The sequence below is a fragment of the Apium graveolens genome, chromosome 10, assembly GCF_009905375.1.
Source record: "Apium graveolens cultivar Ventura chromosome 10, ASM990537v1, whole genome shotgun sequence".
In the NCBI taxonomy this organism is placed as follows: domain Eukaryota; kingdom Viridiplantae; phylum Streptophyta; class Magnoliopsida; order Apiales; family Apiaceae; genus Apium; species Apium graveolens.
Window position 1 is genome coordinate 176,331,230 of NC_133656.1, and position 5,734 is coordinate 176,336,963.

The 5,734-nt window shown below is 41.1% G+C and overlaps 1 non-coding gene across 1 annotated transcript; it reads right to left on the reverse strand.

Annotated features, from left to right (window-relative positions):
- Nucleotides 1-2,850: 2,850 nt before the first annotated feature.
- LOC141694178 (small nucleolar RNA R71) lies at nt 2,851-2,957 on the reverse strand. Its single transcript, XR_012563504.1, has one exon. It is a non-coding gene; the product is annotated as a small nucleolar RNA R71 (small nucleolar RNA).
- Nucleotides 2,958-5,734: the final 2,777 nt, after the last annotated feature.

Below are 5,734 nucleotides of genomic sequence, written 5' to 3' on the forward strand. Positions count from 1 at the left end.
GCATACTTAACTCACTTACCAACCTTGAAAAGGTGGATTCATCCAGTGGCTTGGTAAATATATCTGCAAGCTGCTTTTCACTTGGAATAAAATATAGTTCCACAGTACCATTCATTACATGTTCCCTTATGAAGTGGTACTTGATGTCTATGTGCTTTGTTCTTGAATATTGCACTGGATTTTCAGTGATGGCAATTGCACTTGTGATATCACAGAAAATGGAATTTCTTTCTACTTGCAGACCATAGTCTAGCAATTGGTTTTTCATCCACAAAATCTGTGCACAGCAACTGCCAGCAACAATATATTCAGCTTCAGCTGTAGAGGTAGAAACTGAATTTTGCTTTTTACTGAACCAGGACACAAGCTTGTTTCCTAGAAATTGACAGGTTCCTGTTGTGCTTTTTCTATCAATTCTACAACCTGCATAATCTGCATCTGAATAGCCAGTTAGATCAAAACCAGAATCTCTAGGGTACCAAATGCCAAGTTTTGGTGTTCCCTTGAGATATCTGAAAATTCTCTTAATAGCTAGTAAGTGAGATTCTCTAGGATCAGCCTGAAATCTAGCACACAAACATGTAGCAAACATTATATCTGGTCTACTAGCTGTTAAGTACAGAAATGAGCCAACCATGCCCCTATAACTTGAAATATCCACAGATTTTTCAGTAGTGTTTAATTCAAGCTTAGTTGCAGTGGCCATGAGAGTTTTTGCAGATGTGCAATTGATAAGTGGCATTTTATACCACTTCGAACGTCTTAAAATGGCTTAAATTGGTGTCTTGAAATCAAGTATTTTGTGTATTTGATGCGTTTTTCTAGTGTTTATGCATTTCAGGGTAATAGTTGCATTTCGGGGGAGGAATCATCAAGAATAAGCCTTGGCATGTGTTCACCATTGCGAGAGGAAAGAATCGGGCAGATTACGGCGAAGAAACGGAGCAAAATCAGATTTTTTCCAGTAGAGGTCTGAGCGCCCACTCAGCATTGCTGAGCGGCCGCGCAGCAAGCTGAGCGCCCGCTCAGCTATGCTGAGCGGCCGCGCAGGGTCGGGGAAAAAAATATATTATTTCAGGACTTCTACTTCTGTTTGGTTTCCACTTCTATGTAATCTGAGTTTTATGGGACTATTATATAAGTAGATTTGAGACATTTTTACAAGCGTGGATTGAAGAAGATCGTGTTTTTATGCAAGGAGCGAAGGAGATAAGGAAGAAGACCGATTTAGCACACCGCAACGAAGAGGAAGCATATTTTCTTGTGATTCTTGTTTCGGTGTAACGTTGGATGCTAGTTTTCTTACTTTGAACTTATTTACTCTTGTGACGTACTCTGTTTTAATATATTTAGTTTAGTTATTATTTTCTTGTATTTGTTTATCATGATTTCATATGAACCCATGATGACGATAAGTGCTACTATGGGCTAATCGTGATCATGGGGTTGCAACGGATTTATTATGGAATTCTTTAGTTAATTGTTTAATACTTTAGTGTGTGATGATTGTATGATATCTAGTATTAGTTGTGCGTATTCTTCTTATGTGCGTCGCGAACATATAAGATAGGGTGTTAATCTCTTGTGAAGCGACGGTGGATCTTGAGATTTAGAACTTGCCATGCTAGCATAGGTTCATGTACGTTGTGCATGATTAGTGGGTAACTCTAACATTTTTATTTGCCCTATGTAATCAAAAGGAATAACTTGTGCTTAAATCGTTGTGTTGTCAATTTCTGTAGACATATAGGAACTCAACATAATTGATGACTATTCAACTTCTATCTTAATCGTGGATGCTTGGTAGAATGGTATTAGTACAATGAAAGTTGGCTTTTATCAGTTTCGTGTTATTCGATTAATATCATCACTGTCACATGCTAAAGGTAATAACAATGGCTATTGAAGGAAGTAATAATGAAGTTGTGATCTCATGAGTGTTTTATTATTGATAATTTGAAGTGTTAGTTAAGTGATTAATTAAGTAGTTAATTGTAGTTAATATTTAATCAACAATCTTAAGTGTTAGTGTCTTAACATTGAGAAGTAATCATACATTGGTGAGTGAGTTTAATTAGACAATAATTTAGTCTGAGTCTCTGTGGGAACGAAATAGAAAGTATTCTATATTACTTGCGAACGCGTATACTTGCGTGAATATTAGCGCGTGTTTTCGCCCTAACAAGTTTTTGGCGCCGCTGCCGGGGACTCGGCATATTTGTTTAGTTTATGTACTTACCATCATTGGTCATTAGGACTCAGTGATTAGGACGTAGTAGTTAATTATTGTTTCCGGTTGTGTTTCAGGTACTTTAGCAAGCGTTTATGCAAACTCGTTCTCGTGCTCGCAAGAGGACTTTAGATACAACTGAGGAGACAGACGAAGTTCTTGATATTCCGGAGAAGTTAGATTTTGAGGATTCGGATTCAGGAACTGAGCGGAAAGAACCAGTAAACATGGGAGATCGTATTGTTCAAGCTGATCCAGCTCTTATGGATTTTTCTCGGCCTAAAATTGATGACATTCAGTCAAGCATCCTTCATCGGGCTATTCAAGCTAACACCTTTGAAATCAAGCCGGGCACTATTCAGATGGTGCAGAATTCTGTTTCTTTTGGAGGAGCGGCAACTGAAGACCCCAACATGCACATAAGGAATTTTGTCGAGATCTGCAACACTTTTAAGTATAATGGCGTGACTGATGAGGCTATCAAGTTGAGGCTTTTCCCATTCTCACTGAGGGACAAGGCTAAAGACTGGTTACATTCTGAACCAGCTGGGTCCATCACTACGTGGCAAGATCTTGCATAAAAGTTTCTAGTGAAGTTTTATCCGATGGCAAAGACTGCTGCTATGAGGAGTGCTCTTACTCAGTTTGCGCAGCAACCTACAGAATCTATGTGCGAGGCTTGGGAACGCTACAAGGAAATGTTGAGAAAATGTCCACATCATGGAATGCCGGATTGGATAGTTATCACGGGTTTCTATAATAGTTTGGGGGCCCAATCTCGGCCCATGCTCGATGCAGCAGCTGGAGGCGCCTTATGGGCTAAAAGCTATATTGAGGCGTATAATCTTATAGAGACGATGGCTGCAAATGAGCATCAAAACCCAACTCAGAGGATGACGTCAGGCAAGGTAGCAGGTATTCTGGAAGTTGATGCAGCCACCGCTATTGCAGCCCAGCTCCAAGCGCTATCAATGAAGGTTGATTCTCTGGCTACATATAGAGTTAATCAAATAGCTATGATTTGTGAGCTTTGTGCAGGTTCTCATGCTACGGATCAGTGTTCTCTTGTCAACGAATCTGTTCAGTATATGAATAATTATCAGCGACAACAGCAGCCTGTGCCAGCTACCTATCATCCTAATAACAGAAATCATCCAAATTTCAGCTGGGGGAATAATCAGAATGCTATTCAGCCACCATATCAGCAAGGAGTGAGTAAACAGATTAACCCACCTGGATTCCAGCAACCACAGCAGTATGCTACAAGGCAATCATATCCTCAACAGGGAAGTACAGCTGCACCTACTAGTGCTGATTTTGAGGAACTTAAGCTGTAATGCAAGAGTCAGGCGGTTTCTATCAAGACCTTGGAAAATCAAATCGGTCAATTAGCCAATGCAGTGCTCAATCGTCAACCTGGCACCCTTCCCAGTGACACGGAAGTACCAGGCAGGAAGGAAGCTAAAGAGCAAGTCAAGGCTATTACCTTAAGGTCTGGAAAAGTTGCTGATGCTGGAAAGGCAAAAGAAGGAGAAGCTGAAATTAGAGATGAAGAATCTAAGCAAAAGGAGAAAGCGGCGGAACCAAGGAAGACTACTGTTGAACACACTCTACCTGAGGCTAATACAGGGGAGAAACAGCTCTATCCTCCACCACCTTTTCCTAAAAGATTGCAGCAACAAAAGCTGGATAGACAGTTCGGGAAGTTTCTGGAGGTGTTCAAGAAACTTCACATCAATATACCTTTCGCTGAGGCTCTGGAGCAAATGCCTAGTTATGCGAAGTTTATGAAGAGTATTCTTTCAAGGAAGGTGAAACTGGATGACCTTGACACCGTTGCTCTCAAGGAAGAATGCAGCGCTGTTCTGCAGCAAAAGTTACCACCAAAACTGAAAGATCCAGGAAGCTTCACCATTCCTTGCACCATTGGCAATCTGACCTTTGACAAGTGCCTTTGTGATTTGGGAGCAAGCATTAATCTGATGCCGTTGTCGATCTTTAAAAAGCTGGATCTGCCTGATCCAAAACCCACATACATGTCTCTACAATTGGCTGATCGTTCCATTACTTACGCAAGGGGCATAGTGGAGGATTTGCTCGTCAAGGTGGATAAGCTCTTCTTTCCTGCAGATTTTGTTATTCTGGATTTTGAGGAAGATAAGAAGATTCCCATAATCTTGGGAAGGCCTTTCTTGGCTACTGGCCGTACCTTGATAGATGTGCAAAAAGGCGAACTTACTATGCGGGTACAAGATCAGGATGTGACCTTCAACGTATTCAAGGCAATGAAATTCCCTACAGAAGATGAGGAGTGCTTAAAAGTGGATGTGATTGATTCTGCGGTTACTTCGGAACTCGATCGCATGCTAATGTCTGATGCATTGGAAAAGGCCTTAGTGGGGGATTTTGACAGCGATGATGAAGATGGCAACGAGCAATTACAATATCTGAATGCTTCTCCCTGGAAGTGAAAGCTGGACATGCCGTTTGAATCTCTTGGTACTTCTGACCTTAAGAATGCTGAAGGAAAGCTCAAACCATCAATAGAGGAAGCACCTACCTTGGAGCTCAAGCCATTAACTGAACACTTGAGGTATGCTTTTTTAGGTGATTCATCTACGTTACCTGTTATTATTTCATCTGACCTTTCAGGTAGTGAGGAAGACAAGCTCTTAAGGATTTTGAGAGAATTCAAATCGGCTATTGGATGGACCATAGCAGACATCAAGGGGATAAGTCCTTCATATTGTATGCATAAAATTCTACTAGAGGAAGGTAGTAAGCCAAATGTGGAACAGAAGTGAAGACTGAATCCCATCATGAAGGAGGTGGTGAAGAAAGAAATTCTGAAATGGCTGGATGCAGGCATCATTTATCCTATTTCTGACAGCTCGTGGGTGAGCCCCGTACAATGTGTACCTAAGAAAGGAGGTATCACTGTGGTCGCAAATGAAAAGAATGAGCTCATCCCCACTCGAACAGTTACAGGACGGAGAGTATGCATGGATTATAGAAAATTGAACAAAGCCACAAGGAAGGATCACTTCCCTCTTCCATTTATTGATCAGATGCTTGACAGGTTGGCGGGTCATGAGTATTTTTGTCTTCTGGATGGTTATTCAGGGTATAATCAGATTTGTATTGCACCAGAGGATCAGGAAAAGACTACCTTCACTTGTCCATTTGGCACGTTTGCTTTTCGCAGAGTTTCGTTTGGGTTATGTGGCGCCCCGACCACTTTTTAAAGATGTATGATGGCTATATTCTCTGACATGATTGGAAATAATGTCGAAGTGTTCATGGACGACTTCTCCGTCTTTGGACATTCATATGATGAATGTTTGAATAATCTGCGCGCCGTACTCAAAAGATGCGTGGAAACTAATTTGGTGCTCAATTGGGAGAAATGTCATTTTATGGTGCGTGAAGGCATTATTCTTGGGCATAAGGTCTCTAACATGGGTCTGGAGGTGGACAAGGCCAAGGTGGGAGTCATTGAAAATC